Source organism: Castor canadensis, chromosome 3 (assembly GCF_047511655.1).
Source record: "Castor canadensis chromosome 3, mCasCan1.hap1v2, whole genome shotgun sequence".
NCBI classification, from domain to species: domain Eukaryota; kingdom Metazoa; phylum Chordata; class Mammalia; order Rodentia; family Castoridae; genus Castor; species Castor canadensis.
Window position 1 is genome coordinate 148,183,905 of NC_133388.1, and position 21,887 is coordinate 148,205,791.

Here is a 21,887-nt window from a genome sequence, read left to right on the forward strand (position 1 = left end):
TTCTTCAAAATGCAGTAACTTTCTTTAGATTCAGTCAAAGATTGCATGGTACATTGTGTTTTTATTCCTGCAAAACATTGTTCTTTCCTATTTTATGCTACTTTAATTAGGCCTTTTCTCACAACCTTACATCCTATTGTCAGAGCCCACAAAGGTCTGGGGAATTTTCTCCTTCTACAAATTCTCAAACATTCAGCTAACACCTGTGTGGCCAATCTTTCACAAAGCAAAGATTTTTCTCCAGTCAAATCTCATTTTAATATGGAGAATATATATGTTTGAAACCCTGGGAAGTATTTCTATTATGGTCAAGCAGTTTTTGTAAGTTTTTGAAAGGTGGTATCTTGTTGAACATAACAATGAAGCAGAAATACAAAGCAGCCTTGATAGGAGATGATAGAGTGTAAGGATCCAGCAAGAACAGGAAGAGTTAAGTGCACAAATCACACAGTCAGCACAGAAGAGACAAGGGACTTCTGCATGGCTCTACCCACATGCAGCCAGAACAATATCTGGTGCCAAAAGAAATCCTCAAACCGGTTGTGACTGTGGCTGTGCTCCCGAAGGCCATCCTGGAGACAGGGGATTTCATCTCCTCTGCTTCACTATTTACATTGCCTCTGTAGTGCACAAAAGACAAAAATTGTCTACTACATGACTGAAGCAAATTCTATGGTTCAATTCTATTGTGAAACAAATTCTGTATGACAGTGTACTTGCATATTGTTACACGTTTTTGCCCCATCGATTTCTCAAGGATCACCCATTCATGTTAATGTTTTTGCTCAACAAATTTGAGTTCCACAAAGTTGTTCTCACTTTGTTCATGCTAGTCTTCATCTTCTAGATTTCACCTTTGATTCCTCTCAATCTTTGAAATTATAGTCCAACAAGTTCTAAACTATAGTAAGGCATTAATATAGGCTTCATTGCTACTAAGAAGAATGCAAGAAAACTCAATAAATTTTGGAAAGTTTAAAGAGGCAAACTGTTACTAGCAATTAAAACTTTTGTATGTAATAAAAAAATGTGATGATGTCTCATTGGGAGAAAATGGTTGCATTAGTTTCTATTGCAGCAATAAATTACTACAAACTCAGTGACTTCAAACAATACAACTTCATTATCTAACAGTTCCTGTAGGCTAGAAGTCCAAAAGCAATGGAGCTGGACTTTCTGCCCAAGGTCTCATCAGGCTGACATCAAGGTACTACTTTCTGCTTTCTGTCCACAATGAGCTAAGAAACTCATTCACCATGTCCTTTAGTCATGATGTTCTTCCTCATCAAAGACCCAGAAAAAAATGGAGCCATCCAACTATGAACTGAAAGAAAATGTGGGGTATGTCATTACAGGGGATGGTCTCTTGGCACACACTTCCTTTCCTGTGATGGAAAGTTTTAGGAAGAAACCTATTTTCCCATAATGAAAATAGAGTATTCAAGACTTCTGAACTTGATGTGCAATTCATAGATCTATTGGTCTGTTCACTTTTAAAAGCATAAACCTTTTTGTTGAAGTATAATAGTGATAAAGAAAATTATCAGATCATAAGTATACAGTTCACAAAGTGAATATGCCCACATAACCATATTCCTCTAAGAAAGGATAGCCAGCATCTCAAATCTCCTCCCAAGTTCTACACCCTCTTACTTCCCTCAAATTAACCATTACCCTGATTTTTTATGTCAAAAGTTTAGCTTTACCTCTTTTTAAACTTGTTTTATGATTAGAAGCTTACAAGTAATCTTTTTGTCAGACTTGATTCTTTTTGTTTTGTTTTATTTTGTTTTGATGGGACTGGAGTTTGAACTCAGGGCTTCACTCTTGCAAAGAAAGTGTTCTACCACTTGAGCTACAACTCCAGCTCCTGTCAGACTCCTTTCACTCAACTTTGTATTTGTTGACTTTGTATTGGAAGAACAAGTCACACTTAACATGTGCATTCTATTGATGAATCTTTGCATTGTTTCCACTTTTGAATACTACAAATAATGCTTCTGTGAACAGTTTTGAACATGTCTTTTGATGGGCTGTGCACACCTGCCTGTTGTGTGTATTTCTAGAAGAAGAACTGGCAGAGTTCTTCTATAACAGAGTTATAGAGTATTCATGAGTTCCACCTAAGTAGTTATTACCAAAGAGCCTCCCACACTTACTGTCTTCCAGTTTGGAAACACTACTTTACCCTGTGCAGAGAATAAACTTCCAGCCTCTGCCAGAGTGAAGAGGCTCAGGCACTCAGCCAGTGACGTGAGGGAAAAAGTCTATAGTTCAACTCTTTCTCCCTATTTTAACTAGCCTATCCCTCCTTATTTTCCTTCCAAATGTGTCTGGTGCAGACAACTCCAGAATCTTTGGGATTTCATGGGGTAAATCAGATTAGTTTTCAGCTCTGCTATCAGTTTGGGATTCCTTTTCTTTGGGTCTGCAGCTTTTCACGTATTTCCAGAGTTAAAAATTCAAATGATGCCAAGCCCTTTCCCACTTCTTTGCCCTTATGGTTTATACCTTCAAAACAAAATCCACTTTCTTTCATTTTACTGGTAAGTTGGGAAAGAACATTGTAAAACAGCTTATGTGTTCCATCAGTATATCTGAGGAGATAAAATTTCTTTAAATGTTCAATGTTCCTCCCAGAATAATGTAGTTACTTTGCATTATATGAAATGGCTCACTGCTTCACAAAATAAGATCCTAGCCTGCTTTTTGTGGTTGGAATTAGTTTGTTTTTTGCTGTTGTTTTGGAGGTATTTGTACATTTTTATCTTTCTACCATCTGTAGCACCAAGTCTAATATCACATAACCGTATATTGATAGAATAAGATATTTTTGAGCTGTGACTTCCACAGGGATGCGTTAGTTATTAAGATGTTCTGGAATTATTTAGATGTTTTGTTTCTGTTTTATGCACATGGAAACTGGAAGACAGTAAGTGTGGGAGGCTCTTTGGTAATAACTACTTATGTGGAACTCATGCATACTCTATAACCTGCCAGTTCTTCTTCTAGAAATACACACAACAGGCAGGTGTGCACAGCCCATCAAAAGACATGTTCAAAACTGTTCACAGAAGCATTATTTGTAGTATTCAAAAGTGGAAACAATGCAAAGATTCATCAATAGAATGCACATGTTAAGTTTGAGAAAGTATGTACCTTAGATCTTAATATAAACTTTTGCTGGATATGTTTAAGAGGAACAGATTGCACTGGTACAATTAACAATGGTGTCCAACTGATGGATTTGTACATGAAGTCAAGGAATATCTGGTGAAATGGAATTCCAAAAATTGTGCCAGGTACTTCTATGCCTGACATCTTGAGACAAGTTTTTATTATTATGGTGAAAAATACTTGAGGAGCTTACACTAATTATAGCAATTCTAAGTCAATTTCTACCTATGATTCTTGTAGAAGAAATAATAGACCATGTGAGTTCTGCTGAAGGTAGCCCTCCAGTAGAACTCACTTGGGGGGAAATTTATCCATCCACTAATTGAAGGTATCAAAACCTGCTCCTTTTCTTTCTGGGTTTCAGCATTAGAAAAACCTCTCTAGTGTATTGGAATGGCAATGACCAACATCTCCTGAGTGAAAAGGACATCACAGGCCTTGAGGGGAGGCTGCCATGGATGAAGGTGGAGCCTGTATTGTAACTTGGGTCTGGAGACTGATAGTGAAGAGCTGACTCTGGCAGAGTGAGCAGATGAGGTTAATACTCCTGTGGACCCAGTCTCCTTAGGGTTTTGGATCCTGTCTTGGAATCAGTGATTAGGTATGTGAGTCTAAACTAAATAGGTTAAGTTGATGGGTTTTCCAGCATCCTCTGTAAGAACTGGGATCAATATATTGATTTCAATGAGAGATTGATGCTTTGGAGTGAGATTCTAGATTTTCTAGTAATGAATGCATGTGAATTCCTAAAGAGTTAATTAAAAAAAAATAAGAGATATGACTATATTTTCAGTTGGTGAAGTAGGTTGTACCTACAAATTTTTATTAATGAGCTCCCACCTTGCTGGTATATACATATATAGTGTTTTAGGTATCCTTTCAATGTTGAAAATGATGACATCTGCATTACAGTATTGATATTAGGATTAAAGAAAGTAAAGAATGCAAACATCTGATTGTGCTTGACACACAATGAACACTAAATAAATCTTTACTGCTGCTGTTTTCCCAAATTCTTTCTTGTTGATACAAAGTGTTTCTAGTATCCAGGCAAAGAAAAATCGTCTGTATTATTGGCTCTGTGATTTAGCAACTTATAGTCATCTTTCTGGGCCTTGGTATCTTCTTTCTTAAAATAAAACACTATAGCAATCTGCCAGTGGTGTAGTGTAAGCATTAGCCAGGATAAGGTAGCTGGCAATAGTCTAAAACACTAAGGGTCATATGAATTAGTATTGTTCTGATTTTTAGTTTCACACCAAGCAAGTGGCAAACCTGGTTCATTAACTACATATTTACAGCAATTAATCCGAATCTTGATTTGTACATGACATAGTTTTCCCAGCAAGCCTTCAAAGGAGAGAAAGGTTTGAGGTGAATTCTTAACCCTTCATTTCTTGAGGAACATGTTGTTTTCTCTTATTCTTCAGGGAATTTTGTTGCTGGTATTCTTTTATCAGGACATAAGTCAAGGACCAAAGATAATTGGTTAAAAATAATTGCTGTTATTGCTTTAACCTATGACTCTGCTGTGATTTGGATGCTGTTCTCCCAAAGGTCCATGTGTTAAAGTTTTCATCCCCAGCCCGTGCTGCTACTGAGACGTGGTGGAAGCTTTAGAGCTGAGACCTAGTGGAAGGTCTTCAGGTCATCAAGGATATGTCCTTGAAGGAAATAGTGGGACCTTAGCCCCTTCTTCTTTCTTTCTTTTATATCCTGACCATGTAGTGAATTGGCTTTGTGCTACCATTCACTTGTGCTTTGATATGCCCAAAAGCAATAGTCATGGACTGGAATGTCCAAAACCATGAGAAAGTTGATTATCTCAGGTCAATAGTGACAGACAGTTGACTAATAGTTTGACTGCCTCCCTCCTCCCCTGAACTCACTTGCACGATACCCCTAGGTGCCTGAATTCCACTTCCTTGCTCAGCACCAAGTAGTTTCACAGTCTGGATCAAGAGGAAAGAACTAGAGACAGCAGAATAAGTTTAAATAGAGACTGTGACAGTCGCAATCAGTGGCAATCAATTGAAAGAGAGCGGAGAAGTGGAGAACTGTCCGTAAAGGCCACTATTTTAATTTATTGAGAGCACTGGATTGGCTCTGTAAGGAAACCAGATCTCTATCCCATCTCTCTCTCTCTCTCTCTTTCTCTCTCTCTTTCTCACCCTTTGCACTCCTGCCCTCTGCCTCAATTTTAACTTCCTAGAAGAATGAGAAAGTAAGCACATTTCCCATAAGCATAGCATAAATAGCACACACCCTGCAGAAAGCTGCATGCCCTCCCTCAGAATGTCCCAGGCCATAGGAAGCCAATCCTGTCTTCACCTAGTAGCTCCCCTGGGAAGACTCATCTGCTTCCTCAAGGAAGTGGGGTAAATTGGGAGCCCTGGTGCTCCTTTGAGGAGGATGTGAGCCCTATTTTCCACTCTGTTGATTATCTATGCTTTATTACTTGCTATCGTTCTTTCTGATTATGCTCTCCCTGGCATCCAAGTGCATTTTTTGTTTTGTTTTTGTCATTGGAAAAGATTCTCTGCTTTTTAGAACATTGCCTTATGAGGCCTAGAATGCTGGCCTCATTCCAGCCAATGACAGCCATGGAGGGATTCTCTCATCTCTTCCAATGTCACTCTCTTCCCTTCCCTGCACATCCCTGCCCCATGAGTCTGGCAATTAGTGAGTCAGCATATCCTTCTTTCTCTCAGCTGCTGGCAGGAAACAGAGACTCCTTAGCTGCTGCTGAATTACCTCCCAGAGACTTAGCCTTTCTGCAGTAGGAGCACTAATTTTACTTCAGCTCTGCAGGGTCTCTGAACAGAGGGGCTCATGTAAATCAAGCCTTATTTTGGCTGAGCAGAATGGACAATAACGACAGGCGCCAACACTGGAGAAAGATTTTCACTACATGTAGTAATTTATGGGATAGTTATTCTACTATTACCCTGTACCTCTTTCATGTTTTACCCAAGATGAACTTTTCAGTGTCTGTCATACCAGGGTGTAGAAAAATCATCCATTTCTTGCCTCTATACAGGACTCCATGGGCAAGTCGAGAGGCTGGTTATGTTAGAAGATTCCTTAGTTTCCTTTTCTTTGCCTCACAGATTTTATCCTTTCCATGGCATCTTACTCTACAGGGTTATTTATTTATTTATTCATTACTTTTTACTTTGCTTTTGGAGGGTGCTCCTATGCATTGTGGGATATTTAGCAGCTTCCTTGTTCTCAACCACTAGATGCTAGATAATAGCATATGCTCTTCCCCTAATTGTGATGACTAAAGATGCCTCATGGAACAAAATTAGGCACCTCTCCCCCACCAACTGAGAAGCACTGGTTTACTGCAAAGAAAAATGAGTAAAGGAGAAGGACTCAAAGGCTGTGCATGGTGGTTCATACCTGCAATCCCAGCTACTCAGGAAGTGGAGATGAGGAAGATTGCCATTTAAGGTCAGACTTGTCAAAAAGTCAGCAAGACCTCATCTCAACCAACAAGCTCTGTGTGATGGCACATGCCTGTGATCATAGTTACAAGGGATAAGTAGGAGGTTCAGGTTTTGAGATGGGTCTGGGGCAAAAATGCAAGACCCCATCTGAAAAATAACTAAAGCAATAAGGGCTGGGAGACAAAAAGAAAAGGGACAGGACTTGGAAGACTGGAGCTCAAGCCTTATTTCAAGCCTTCTTGATGTATCTCTTAACTCCAGTCTTTGATTCTGGAATTTACAGTGCAGTGTTAGAGCTAGCCAGTGCTGTTGGCAAAGCCTGGCATAATAAGGCCAAAGCCACAGGTCTGATACTGAAGGTGCCACCAAAGTCCATCAACTCTATGACCCTAGATTGCACCTCTAATCCTGTTCATCAGGGGTTTGGAAACTCATTCTCTTCAAAGCTCCATCCCTTCACCACCCAGGTAGCTACTCTTAGAAATATCTTAGCATACACCAATGAATGTGAATACATGTTATCATTCCTCATCTATTTAACCCCCCAAAATGGGAGCGTTATACATAGTAGACTGCCCCTTTTCTTCCTTATCAATAAACTGTAAAACTCTTTCCATCTGAATTTATACAGCATTCCTTCTTTTTTGTAAATAGCTGCATAGTGTTTATATAAATATATCAACTTATTTAACCATTCTCACTGAAGTTCATTTGTACTGTTATAAAAAAAGATATAGTGGAAAATATATGCAAACATCAAGAAGTGGAATTGCTTGGCTCAATAAACAAGAAGTGAAATATGAATTTTTAAGGTAAATTGTTCTTTCTAGGAATTGACAGCACTTTTACTTTCCCACCATCAATGCATGACAGCACTCTTTTCTTTGTAGTCAGACCAGCCTAGTGATACTAATTTGGATTTTCACTGATTGGTGGTTGCATTTCAGTAAAGTTTAAATTTGCATGTATTTTATTATTGATGAGATCGAGTATGTCATCTTATGATAAGAGTCATTTTTATTTATTTCTCTATGAAATATCTTTTCATTTTTTGTCTACTTTCTGTTGGTTCCGGGGTTTTCCCCATGATTTCTAGAGGCTTTTTTATATATTATGAAGGTTATCTTTTGTTTTATAAATTGTAAATACTTTTTCTAATATGTCAGTTTTCTTTTACATTATTTACATTTTTGCCTAAATAAATTTTTAGATGTGTCATTTGTCTTACTATTTTTCTTAATTGTTTTCATTTTCCAGTTACTAAGAAATTTACATTTTTCTTCTAAATATTTACAGTTTCTCCTTCTGTAACATCTAAATTTTTTACTCATATGGAACTTATCCTGATAGTTCACTATAAGTTTTAAATCCAACCTTGTGTTTCCCAGATAATCACCTGCTGTCCATGTGTTAATTAATGTTCCCATCTTCTTACGTTCATTTGAAATACCACCTTTATCAGATATTATGCTCCTTCCTATCTCTGATTTTCTACATATGTCTGAACATTTTTTTCTGGACTGACTTTCATCCTATTATTTTTGTTCTGTTCACTTATGGAATGCTGCCTCACTGTTCTACACACATCAAATATACTTTAATATTGGATCAAGTTCATATTTGATCATTACTTTTCTTACATTTTTCCCTCAGTACTTACTGACTCTTTTGTTTTTGTTTTTGTTTTTTTAAGCATTCATTTTTGAAGGGAGATCACCAACAGATATTTTCAACCCTTCATCACATGAACAGTGCCTCTAAGACTTGGGAGGCTTTCTGAGGTTCAGTACTGTAGATTGTTGACTCTGGCAGCAAATCCAGTTCCTTCAAATTAACAAGGACTCTGACTTTGCTTTGCACAAAGTCCTTACCAAATTGATTGGTGTAGATGGGGTGAAAGAACATGTATTGAAGGGAAAACCCTGCTCTCTAATAATTAGATAAATGTGGCTAATTTGAAGAGTTCCAAATACATTAGGTAACTATTATGAATTAATAGGGTCATTCTGGGTCTGTGAACATAGTCTGATTATCAAGCATTTGACATTCCATGTTCACCTTCATGTAAGAGTACTCATTCCCCTGTTATTGCAGTTGGTTATTTTGTTTGTCCTATATTAACCTGCCTAGCTTGGGCAAAAGAAAGAATATCAGAAGGGTGGATGGTTCTTTCAAATCCTTCTTTTTCTCAGGGAAGTCTAATACTTAATACTCGTTTTTATGAAGGGGAAAAAAGATCCCATATTTAAATAGGCCTGCCCACTTTCATTTTCCTTCAAAAGAGCCACCATTTCCTTGCCAGCCTTTTTAAACTCAATGGCTTCTGTGTGCATGCTAAAGTCTGATCACAGAAGTGTCCTCACTCTTTCAGGACCATTTTGTCATACTAATTCAGAATAAAAGCCAGGATTCTGGCTGATCTGTGTTAACACCCACTCACCTTGGCATGGAAGCATGAGCACTCAGTTATTAATGTGAAGAAAAGTACATAGCTTAAGAAACAGCAATAATTCCAATGATTCATTCAGATGGCATCATTTAACTATATAGTCCTTAGGTCATTCTGCGTTTTTTAAACTCTGTGTTGGCAAATGATAATCTTGTCATTTATTTTGTAGAATTAAAGTCAAGAATTTATCATATTGATTCATGGCAAGAAACCCAGAACCATGCTTTATTTGAATTAAAAGCTAAAACATTTAATTGATAATCATTACATTTAGAGACTGTAAAAATGTCTGCATAAGAACAGCAGAAATCTGTCCTGTATTTGTTCAATTTCTCAAAATATTAAAACAAACAACAAAATTAACAGAACTCTTTGATTTCTTTTTTTAAGAATTTTTAAAAGGAAATTAAAATTAATTTGTTTTAACAATTATTTTTAAGGAAATCCTGAATAGGGTGAAAATGATGATGCAGCATGTAGGGATGTATGTTGTAGCATGTAAATTAAGGAAATTATGGGTATGGGATGGCAGGAGACTACACTGTAGGGTAAAGCTTGCCCATGAAACCCAGGGTCACTTTATTCTTGGCTAGTCTGCATAACCTCAGACTGAGAAAAGATTAAGGGAAAGAACAGGCATGCAGCGGGTATGGAGGAAAGGTTAGTATTTCTCTGTCCTTCAGTTTATCCTTGCTCAGTCACCTTGGCCACTGTACTCTTTGGGCATCTCCCTTTGGAAATAGAGGCTTAGGATGCTGAATTCTTACCTGGCTAACATCAGTCAAGGAGAAATTGTCTGTTGAGTCTATTAATTTGTGAGCACTTTAAGGTCAGAAACCACACTGTCACAATTTTTACATCTTCCAAACCCATCTGTGTGCCTGGTACCAGAAGAAACTGGCAACACATTTAGAATCATCCTCCATTCTCTGACTAGCAACTTGGTTCCTCTTTGCATAGTCACTAATGTGTGGCTTCAGACAGTTTCTGGTAGCTCCATCTTAGATTTCTGCTCTGCCAAAGAGGATTCAGACGTTGTAAATGCTCATTAAAGCATTTTCAACTTTCCTTGTTGTGCTGCACCATAATTTATTTTCTTAGAATTTAAGTTAAAAGCAAAAGAAACAGTAGTTGGGAGAATAGGGAGATGGGAGGCAGGGATAGGTCACAGGGAGTCAACTAGTAGGTAGAAGCAAGACCATGTGACGGAAGGGCATTTGCACGCTTCCATGGAACAGTGTAAGGACACATTACCCACACCCACAGCTTGTCTAATTGTTCATTGTCTTCTTCAGATTTAATAAAGAGTTAGCAAGATGATCAATTGTGATTTCTTTAGCTATTGGCAGCTACTGATGTCCCCACAAAATAAATTTTATTTGTGTAGAAAATTCCTACTAAAAAGTAGGAAACAATGCTGTTTGTAGAAAGCCTGAATTCAGAGTAAATTTCTTGCCTCTTCCTTGCTGTAGCTGTCTTTAAATATTCAAAGAATAGAATCACAGTGCTTGCTTCACAGATCCTTAATCCTCACTCCTGGGCTGAGAACCTGCCTGTTTCTTCTCGTTTCTCTGGGGTAATTTGGCTGCTTCTGCTTATTGTGGCTCATCCAAGCATTACATTAACTTCCATTATATTCCCCTACTGCCCACATTGGAAGGATCTCTGTGTTCTGTTTTAGCTTTTCAGCCCCACAGGTATGGCATAACTAGCGAATGTCAGACTCCTACAAAGTGCCTACGTGCTGCTATTTACTCTTACCCAGTCTTTAGTGAGCGCTGGCGTAGGTCCCAACTTTCTTGCCTATTAAAAGGGGAATTGGTGGTGTGCTTAAAGTCTGTACCTGCTGTTTAAGCAGAATGTGTAACTGCCTACATAATGGAGTTTCAAGGGTGAGAAGTCAAATCTATCCTTCCTCAATGGATATTGTCTCAAATTTGACTTTCCAAGTTCTATCCTTTTATTTTTAAGCACTAATAAAGTACAGTGCAGAGAGTGTATGGAAGGAGGAAGTGTTTTTGAAATGTTTTATGTTCCAGATATTCTTTTAAGCAGATTCCCTTTGATTACCTTATTGTTTAATCCATACAAGGTAAGTGGAATATAGACATTGTTGTTATCATTATCACTATTATTATTATTATTATTATTATATCTATTTTATGGATGAAGAAATTGAGAATTACAAAGATCTTCAGGTCATACAGCCAGGAAGCATGGAACCCCCAGCAATGTACAGTCAGTGATTACGGATCACTCAAGTTACTTGTCTTCAAGTTACTTGCTCATTTTATCATTTGCTGGGAGGATTATCCAAGCAGCCTTCCCAATAAGGGAGTAACACATCTGGGGAAGGAGAGGTCACTATGCCAAGGAGAGGGGAAGGAACAAGACTGCTGAGGTTGTTGTTCACTGACATGTTTGCCTGGAGGTGGCTCAGCAGGAAATAGCTGCAGAGTAGGAGTCTCTTAGGACCCCAGTGGGAGCAGATTGTGCAAATATACATTCAGAGAAGGCAAGAACTTCAAGGGACCCTGGAGACACCAATCCAGCTGCTCTCTCTCATCAAAGATGAAGAAGCAGACAGGAGAGGGCTTGCCCAGAAAGACAAAGCAAGTTCAAGGCAGAGTTGGATCTGTCATTGTGAATTCCAAATGCCCAGTTTCTTTAGCTTCTCACCTCTCTATGTCTGCTTGAGCCTCCCTCCTAGATAATGACTCCTGCTTCAGACTTCCAGCTCCATCTCTTAAAGAATAATGTGCCAGCTTTCTACCAGCTATGGAAGCGAATTGTGAGAAGTCTTGCATTATTTTATTCTTATATTTTTCTGGATGAGTCAGAGTCCCGTACTGAGAAGTACATTAGCACAGGTATTTATTGCTCATCGTGTGGACTAGAATATTCACACCTACTGCATTAATACACTTACCACAATCCTACATGTCACAACACAATAGTGTCATTAGCCTAGTTTCATTATGCATATGCAACTCACAGAGGTTCCCATTTCTAATCAGCCTCCTTTTACTTATTTCTTACAATTATAAGAATGTTCCCATTATCATTCCATAGCAGATAAGACATAACAAAGCCCCAGCTTGGAGACTTAATTATCATTTTTAATTTCCAATTTACCTCTTCACAAGGTCGCTCACTGACTTATGAGCCAAATTACCTGCAGCTCATATTTCCTTCTGGCCTTTCAGGGCTCTGCTGACTCATATAATAAAATGCTTTTACCTGGAGTTTCTCATTTGTAAACTCAAATGGCTGATACAGACCAGATTCAAAGCATTTTTGTGACAAGTGGTGAAAAATGGTAGCAAGCTAAATTGTAACTTTCTTGTACTCACAGGACAGTGCTGTGCTCAAAGGTCTAAATGAGTCTGTTCACCTTCAACAAAGCAATTTGGGAAATTAACTTTTGACAGTTTCTTATGTTGAGTTCTGACCTGAACAGGATCACATTTAGGTAAAAGAAGATCAGAAAAATGTTCAGAACTCACGTTTTGCAAAATCATCAGAATCTATAAAGAAAAGAAAAGGAAATTGAATCATTCTGCTGTGATTAAAAGACACTTGAAAGGTGAATATGCCAAGATTTCACTGCATATATTGTTTTGTTATTTCTTACATATGCTTCTTTTGGTCTTATTCTTTGTTCCCAGGTAGGAAAATTATGTCAAGTAGTGATGTAAATGCAGAAAGGATGTTACGTGTTGGATTTTAAAGGACTACTAACTGTTTTAAAAGGACAGTTGTAGTGGCTTATAACTATAGTCCCAGCAATCTAGGAGGTGTAGATAGGAGAATTACTATCTGAGGCCAGCCACAGACAAAAACACAAGACCCCATCTGAAAAGTAGCCAAAAGCAAAAAAAGGGCTGGGGACATGGATCAAGTGATATAGCAGTTGCCTAGCAAATGTGAACCACTGAGTTCAAACCCCAGTCCTGCCCTCTCTGGGATACTTTTGTATTTAATTCATGGATCCATTATTGCCTTTTGACTCAGGTGGTTGTGGCTTTGATTTGTAGGTTGTCTTTCTTACCATCATACAAGTTCTTTGAGTCTTTTTTTCTGTGTAATCTCAGCATAATATATGTTATAAAATGAGTACCCTAAAACTACTCATTAATTGAATTAATGTATTAGTGATTGAAAGCATGATGGTAACCAGTCAGACAAATACACACACACACAAACACCCACATGTATTTATACATATATACTCAGACAGATGAAATTTTCATGAGTTGACTCACATAATTGTCATGACTTCATAAAGCAGGCCAGAAAAGTAAAAACACAGGAGTTGATGTTGCAGTCTTGAGTCTGAAATACGTGGGCAAGCCAACTGTCTAAAATTTAAGTAGAACCTCTGTTTTACAGTCTTGGGGCAGAAGTCTTTGTCCAAGAAACCTACTCTAGGCCTTCAGTTAATTGGATGAGGTCCACCCACATTTTCCAGGTTAATCTCCTTCACTTAAAATTTACTGCCTGTAAATGTTAATCATATCTACAGAGTACTTTCACAGTAATATCTGGACTAATGTATGACCAGGCTAATGAACTCCATAGTCCAGCCACATATAAAGACTTAAAGGTGGCTCTCGGTGCTACAGTATAAACCAGAAGCAAAATAAATATGAAGTGGGATGTGGTGGGCAAGAGGAGATGGTTTTGACACAGTTCTTCACAAATTTGAACGTGTACATGAATCATCTGTGTATCTTGTTAAAGATATTCCATCCATTGAGCTTACGGTGGGGCCTGGGATTCTGCATTTCTAACAGGTTCCCAGGTGATACTCACACTACTGGTCTGCAGTCTGACTAGCAAGACCTTAGAAGACCTAGCTGAAGAAGCAGATGACTTCTCTGCAAGATGAGACAGTCTTCATGATGGCTGAAATAGAGGTACAAGATAAGTGAGACACTCTACATGTAAATTTCTAATGTTCAGTATGAAATGATTCAGAAAAGATATAGCTATGACTGCAACTTCTCAAAGTGACAGCAGAAAAGTCTAGGACTCTCTACTGAAGTAATCAGACTTTTCTGAGAACCTACAGAGAGCCTGAGAGTTTCAGTGATTGCTAGCAGGGACCCCTGTAAAAGCCTGGAGAATACAAAGCATATTTACCTCTAAGCAGGGCAAAGACAGCAGCACTAGCCACATTTCAGACATCTCTGGAAACAGAGGCACCGTGATTTAATGGGACCACAGTGCTGCATATAGCAATTAGTGATGTAAGTGGCTCTGCGTCAGTGGGTCTCAAACATTCCCACCAAAATTCCCCTAATAACAGAGGCAAGCCAAACACGTATTCCCAAGAGTCTGCCTTTAAAAAAGTCCATAGTCCTTTGAAGTTACAAATTTTGACTTTTAAAGTCAGATAAATGTTAGATGCTAATCCATAAAATATCTGGGTTTGTTTTGGTATTGAAAACTCCAGATATTCACCACCAGATAAAATGAACTTTCAGCAAGCAGGTCTCAATTCTTTTCATCTTCCTGGCATACATCATGTACCACCTGGAGGGACACTTATGTAGGAATTTTGGTCACTTATATATTAGCCATCAAAATTAAGGGTTGGCAAGTTCTGTCTAAGAGCCAAATCTGACCCACCACATGTTTTCATGTTTTTGTAAATAAAAGTGTTCTGGAACACAGCCACACCTACTCATTTGGTACTGTCTTTGGTTGCTTTTACTACTGAGGCAGAATTGACTAGTTGCTGCAGAGGCTGCAGGAGCCATAAGCCAAGAATGTTTACTATCTGACTCTTTACAGTAGATTGATTCAAACTCAGAAAGTACAAATTTATAAAGGACTTTATTGGGAGACTTATGAATTGCAATTTGGGAAATACAGGTTTGGGTAGCTCTGAAATAGTGTACTGAAGAAGGCAAGGAAGGTGGAGATTATATGAGCAATCAGTGTTAATATAAAAATTCCTTTGTGGGGAAACTTCTGTTGGACTTGAGAACAGGTTCTGTGTGATAGGGACCATGTAACCAACATTGGATAAAGAAAAGAATATATATATTTGGTAAAAATGCCCATAAAACAAGAGTCCAATACCTTTTGATTTTCATCTTCAGCCTCTAGGCACAATGTAATTACCTGTCCTGGCTGCCTGCTGTGAAAGTGTGAAGACAAACAAAATTCGCATTTTTAGACAGCAGCTTGAATTGTACATATATATTTTGTTCCTTTAATGGCCTTTTGGTGCATTTTGAAAAGCTCTTTCAGTGTTGTTTCCTCCATGGTATTCCTTTTATTTTTAAAACAGAAAAAGTTTGCCCAGCCTGATCTAAATGACTATGTTCTTTTTCTTAATAATTGAAATTATTACTCCCCCACTTTATATGTAGAATTCCTTCAGATACTATAAGCTAGGTAAGTATGAATTAGATAGACCCATCAAAATCAGCTCAGGTACTGATGTCTATGGACTGAGCCAGATCTTTTGTTAGACCCACTATATAACTCAAGTGGATCAAACAGGGATCTAGCCCATGAAAGTGAATGAGCTTTACCAGCCTGAGCTGAACCTGCCCCTCTGGATGAGCTCAAAGCCAAGGGTGTCTGATATCATGGAAATCCTCCTTGTGTAGGATATTCTATAGCAGGTGATGAGCAGGAAGAAATTAGTGTTTCCGACAAGAATGGGTTAAAAAGCAGAATTTAAACATGAAAAGAGGCAAGTGGGCACAAAGAGGGAGGTATCACACTCAGAAAAACTGTAAGGAATGAAAGGAATATGAGGTCTCAGCAGGCCCCAACCCCCTTGTTGGAGAAACCAGTACCAAACATCCCATGTAGATAAGATAAGCAATGAGGCAGGGCTCAGTTAGGGCATATAGAATGTGAGGAATGCAAGATGTGAGATACGAGCAAGATGTGAGATACGAGCAAGATGTGAGGTACGAGCAAGATGTGAAGTACGTGCAGGATGTGCTCTGCCTGCTTGTCTAATGTTGATAACAAAAATATGCACGCCACTGCAGTCTATATAAGATTTCCCCCTAAGAGGCTCAGGGTCTTGCTTTCCTAACCGGTCCTGCGTGTCCGTGTGGGAGCTCGACCCTGGCTAGCCAGTCCAATAAACTCTGCTTTGTTGATTGCATTCACGCCTGGCTCTCTGTCTCTCGGGGGAATAGGATTCCGGGTCCTAACATTTGGAGGTTCCACCGAGATTTCATTTTCTCGAGAGACAGAACCTGCCTGCGAGAAAGCAGGGGCGATCCCAAGTCCTAGGCGTTGGGAGGGGATCCCAGACCCTCATTTGGAGGAACTTGAGTGTTCCATTTGGGCCGCGGCGGGGATTCGGCCAATCCCCAGGGAGATTCATTCTGGGAATCTCGCAAGGAGGACCACAGGGTCCTATTGGGAGAGGCTTTCCTCTCATTTGGGCTCGAGCATTTTAGGAACCCTGGCGCCAGGTGAAGAACTAATTGAGCTAGTCGACCGACCACCCGTCAAGTGGACGCCTTTCGGCCTGATATCCCAGTTGGACGGTGAGGAGGTTGAATGGGGTGCGCACCAGTGTGAGAGAAGGACCGGTCCGAGCGAGTGCTGGAGAGTGTTGTGTGTGTGTGGAATTATTGTTGCCTTTACCCTTTTTGTTCTATCTCTCTTGGTGTTTGAGTCTCCTTCCACAATGGGACAGGGACAAACAACCCCAAAGTCTCTGATCCTTTCTCACTTTCCAGAAGTTAAAGAAAGGGCCTTAAATGCGGGTCTGGTCATCAAGAAAGGTAAGTTCGACACCTTTTGTTCTGCAGAGTGGCCCACCTTTGGAGTCGGGTGGCCCATTCAAGGTTCCCTCTCCCTAGACCTGATCACTAAGGTTAAAGCAGTCATTTTTCAGCCAGACAATCGAGGCCATCCAGACCAAGTTTCTTACATTTTGGTTTGGGAGGATCTGGTGAGGAACCCTCCCCCTTGGTTAACAGTTTTTCTGACCCACCCCTCCAGTTCGGCCCCCGGGGCTAAAACCCCAGTCACGCCCGCCTTGGTCATAAAGGAGGAGGAAAAACTTCCTCTTCCCACCTTGACCGGTCCTCAAATTAGGGCATCTCCTTCACCATCTCCGGTCTTACCAGAGAGTTCCCCCCTTTACCCATCCCTCGCAGGGGCAGAGGAAGATCGGCCGCCTCCATACGTGACTCCCCCTGGCCAAGCCAGTGCCCCGGAGGAGGAAATTTCCTCATCCTCCTCAACAGGACTGGCAGCAGGAGGAGGAATGGGTCGAAGACTTCGCCCCCGAGGGATCCGGGAAAGGGAGGGGGAAGACGGGCCCCCCTCATCAACACAGGGGGAGGAAACTGTCCCTACACTTCCAGTCCGGATGGTGGGCCAAGGGGGACCGGGAGGAGGGCAACAGTTTCAGTACTGGCCCTTCTCCTCCAGTGATCTATATAACTGGAGGACGCAGAACCCGCCCTTTTCTGAAGACCCCAAGTGTCTCATAGATCTCCTGGAGTCCATCATGCATACACACCGCCCCACTTGGGATGACTGTCATCAGCTGCTCAATACTCTTTTTACGACGGAGGAACGAGAGCGCATCCTCAACGAAGCGAGGAAGAATGTCTTGGGGGATAATGGGAGACCCACAACTCTCCAACCGGCCATAGACGAGGCTTTTCCCCTACGCCGGCCTGATTGGGATTTCGGGACCGCAGAAGGTAGGGAGCATCTTCGGATCTACCGCCAGACTCTGATGGCCGGTCTCCGAGCGGCCGCTAGAAGGCCCACCAATTTTGCAAAAGTAAAAGCAGTCATTCAAGGGGAAAACGAAAGCCCAGCCGGTTTCTTAGAGCGCCTCTATGAGGCATACCGTCAGTACACCCCGATTGACCCTGAGGCGGACCTCCACCGGTCTGCTGTGGTACTCTCATTCATTAATCAGGCAGCCCCAGACATTAGGAGAAAACTCAATAAACAGGAAAACTTAGGGGAGATGACTATAAGGGAAATGCTACAGGTAGCAGAAAAGGTCTTTACCGCTAGGGAAACTCCAGAAGAAAGGGAGGAAAGACAGAGAAAGGAAGACAGGGAAGCCCAGGAGAAATTGAGAAAGGAGGACCGGGAGTTCCAGGCTAAGGAAAACCGAAAGCAACAGAGAGAAATGGCTCGTATTTTCCTAGCGGGTGTCCGGGACCAACCCAGAGGAGGGGGCCACGCCAGGACCCCGGATAAGGAACACTGTTTTTACTGTAAGGAAACGGGGCATTGGAAGAGAGAATGTCCTAAGTTAAAGGGAAGAAGAGGGTTTGGAAGGAGACCGGGGGAAAACAGGGAAAGGGAACGAGCAGTAGAGCAGGCCAGAGTCCTACTAGCCGGAGAAGAGGACTGAAGGAGACGGGGCTCAGACCCCCTCCCCGAGTCCTGGGTAACAATGCATGTGGAGGGGAAGCCGATGGGGTTCATGGTGGATACCGGCGCCCAATATTCGGTTTTAAACAAGGCACATGGACCTTTGAACAAGGCACGAACAAGTGTTGTTCAGGGGGCCACCGGTACGCAGTTATGTACATGGACTACCAAAAGAAAGGTGAACTTAGGAAAACACCAGGTCACACACTCCTTCTTGGTCGTCCCTGAGAGCCCCGCTCCCCTGCTCGGACGGGACCTACTCACCAAAATAGGGGCCCATATCCATTTTGAACCAGATGGAATAATTGTGACTGATCGAGAAGGGAGCCCGATTCATGTCTTGTCCCTATCATTGGCTGACGAGCATCGTCTGTTTGAGAGTCAACAGGAACCAGGAGGGGACATGACTCATTGGGTAAAAAGATTTCCCACGGCCTGGGCGGAGACTGCGGGAACCGGCCTCGCCAAACACCTCCCGCCCGTAGTTATACAATTGAAGGCTTCTGCTCTCCCCATTCGGGTGAAACAGTATCCTATGCCTGAGGAGGCCCGAAGAGGCATAGCCCCTCATATCCACAGGCTAATAAAGGAAGGAGTACTGCGACCTTGTCAGTCTGCCTGGAATACTCCTCTGCTCCCCGTCCGAAAGCCGGGAAGCGGGGACTATAGGCCTGTGCAAGACCTACGAAAGGTAAACGAGCGGACGGAGGACATTCATCCCACCGTTCCAAATCCCTATACCTTGCTCAGCCACCTACCCCCCTCGCAAGTATGGTATACAACCCTTGATTTGAAAGATGCTTTCTTCAGCATTCCATTGTCAGAAATTAGTCAGCCGCTATTTGCTTTCGAATGGCAAGAAGATGGGGGCCAATCCGGACAGCTCACTTGGACCAGACTGCCGCAAGGATTTAAAAACTCTCCCACCCTGTTTAATGAGGCCCTGAGCCAGGACCTGGAACCTTTTCGTCGGAGCCACCCACGAGTCACTCTATTACAGTATGTTGATGACTTACTGTTAGCGGCAGAAACCCGAGAGGAGTGCATCAAGGCTACTGAACACCTGCTAACGGAATTAGGTGAGCTGGGGTATCGGGCAAGTGCCAAGAAAACTCACATCTGTAAAAGGTCAGTGACGTATTTGGGTTATCGGATTGCAGATGGGGCAAGGTGGCTGACTGATGCCATGAAACAGACTATTCTGGCTATCCCATCCCCGACATCCACTAGGGGGGTGAGAGAATTCCTGGGCTCCGCGGGGTTCTGTAGACTCTGGATTCCAGGATTTGCGGAAATAGCCAGACCCCTATATGAGGCCACCAAAGAAGCTCCAGATTGGAGTTGGGGAGAGAGAGAACAACAGGCCTTTGATCAGCTAAAAGACGCTCTTTTGCAGGCCCCTGCCTTAGCCTTGCCAGATCCTACAAGACCATTCACTCTGTTTGTAGATGAGAAAAAGGGGGTAGCCAAAGGAGTCTTGACCCAACAGCTAGGTCCCTGGAAGAGACCAGTGGCATACTTTTCCAAGAAATTAGACGCAGTAGCGGCAGGATGGCCCCCCTGCCTCCGCATCATAGCGGCCATTGCCGTGCTGGTGAGAGAAGCCGATAAACTAACCTTTGGACAGGCCCTCTGGGTAACGGCCCCTCACCCGGTGGAGGGAATCCTTAAACAACCCCCTGGGAAATGGATGACGAATGCCAGGCTCACCCACTACCAGGGGCTCTTGTTGGATTCCCCTCGGATCACATTCACAGATCCCGTAATCCTGAACCCTGCCACCTTGTTGCCTAACCCGGAACTGCAGACACCTGTCCATAACTGCAAAGAATTCCTCTCCGAAGTTACACAGGTACGGGCTGACCTAAAGGATACCCCCCTGTCCGGCTGCAAATTAAACTGGTACACGGATGGAAGCAGTTTTTTCCAAGATGGAGCCCGAAGGGCAGGGGCAGCTGTAGTCGACCAAGAAGGAAATATGGTATGGAGCAGCGCCCTCCCACCCGGAACATCAGCCCAAAAAGCGGAATTAATTGCCTTGGCAGAGGCCCTGGAGAGGGCAAAAGGAAAGCGAGTCAATATCTACACCGATAGCCGCTATGCTTTCGGTACCATCCATGTCCACGGGGCCATCTATCGCGAAAGAGGATTCCGCACAGCAGAAGGAAAACATCTAAAGAACCTAGCCGAAGTCCAGCGTCTATTAATGGCAGTGGAAAAACCGAAGGCAGTGGCAGTGATGTATGTCCCAGGCCACCAGTCTGCCAAGATGCCGGAAGCTGTCGGTAACAACAGAGCAGATCAAGAAGCAAAGAGAATAGCAATGGTGAGTCCTCCCATGGAGACAGGGCAACCTTCCACGGTTGCGGCGATAGACGTGCCGGTCCCAGAGCTCCCTCCGCTACCCCCCCGACCAGAATACTCCACGGAGGATTTCACTTGGATGAGAGCCCACTCCCCCTTTAGAGAAGGGGAAGACGGATGGAAAAGCGACTTGGAAGGCAAGTTAATTCTGCCTGAAAAACTCGGACGATTCCTGTTGGCTAACTTACATAAGTCCACCCATTTGGGGCGGAGAAAATTACTAGACTTGTTGACATCTGCGCAGCTCCGATTTCCGAACCAGACCATAGCAGTCCGCCAAATTGTGGAAGATTGTGCCAGCTGCACAATCATGAAACCAGGACGAAGGGAGGGGCACCATACAGGTACTCGGGAACGGGGGAGGGCTCCGGGAAGAAGTTGGGAAGTGGATTTTACTGAGGTAAAACCGGGAAAGTTTGGGTACAAATATTTGCTGGTATTCATAGATACCTTTTCAGGCTGGGTGGAGGCTTTTCCTACAAAGAAGGAGACGAGTCAGGTAGTGGCAAAGGCTTTGCTAGAGGAAATCATACCCAGATATGGGGTGCCCGAGGCAATTGGGTCAGATAACGGTCCGGCTTTTGTTAGTAAGGTCCTGCAGGGACTAGCCCAGACTATGGGGGCCAATTGGAAGCTACATTGTGAATATAACCCCCAGAGCTCAGGGCAAGTAGAAAGGATGAATAGGACACTAAAGGAGACTTTAGCCAAATTGGCCCTGGAGACTGGCGGTGATTGGGTGACGCTCCTTCCCTTGGCCATCTTCCGAGTCCGGAACTCCCCCTATGTCCATGGGCTAACTCCCTTTGAGATCCTGTATGGGGCTCCACCCCCCATCATTCAGAGGACCTTAAGCCCAGAACTAGGTGATCTGGCCCCAAATTACCTGACCATGTTGCAGGCTTTAGCTAAAGTGCAACAACGGATTTGGCCCTTAATTCAAGCATACCACGCTGTTAAGAGGGACCCGGCTCCAGAACATGGCATAGTCCCGGGTGACATGGTATGGGTTAAAAGGCATCAGTCCAAAACCCTAGAGCCTAGATGGAAAG

The 21,887-nt window shown here is 42.2% G+C and overlaps 1 long non-coding RNA gene across 2 annotated transcripts in view; it reads right to left on the reverse strand.

Moving 5' to 3' along the window:
• Positions 1–21,887, reverse strand: part of LOC141421679 (uncharacterized) — a 204,304-nt gene that overhangs the window by 11,380 nt on the left and 171,037 nt on the right. The gene's annotated exons all lie outside the window — the stretch shown is intronic.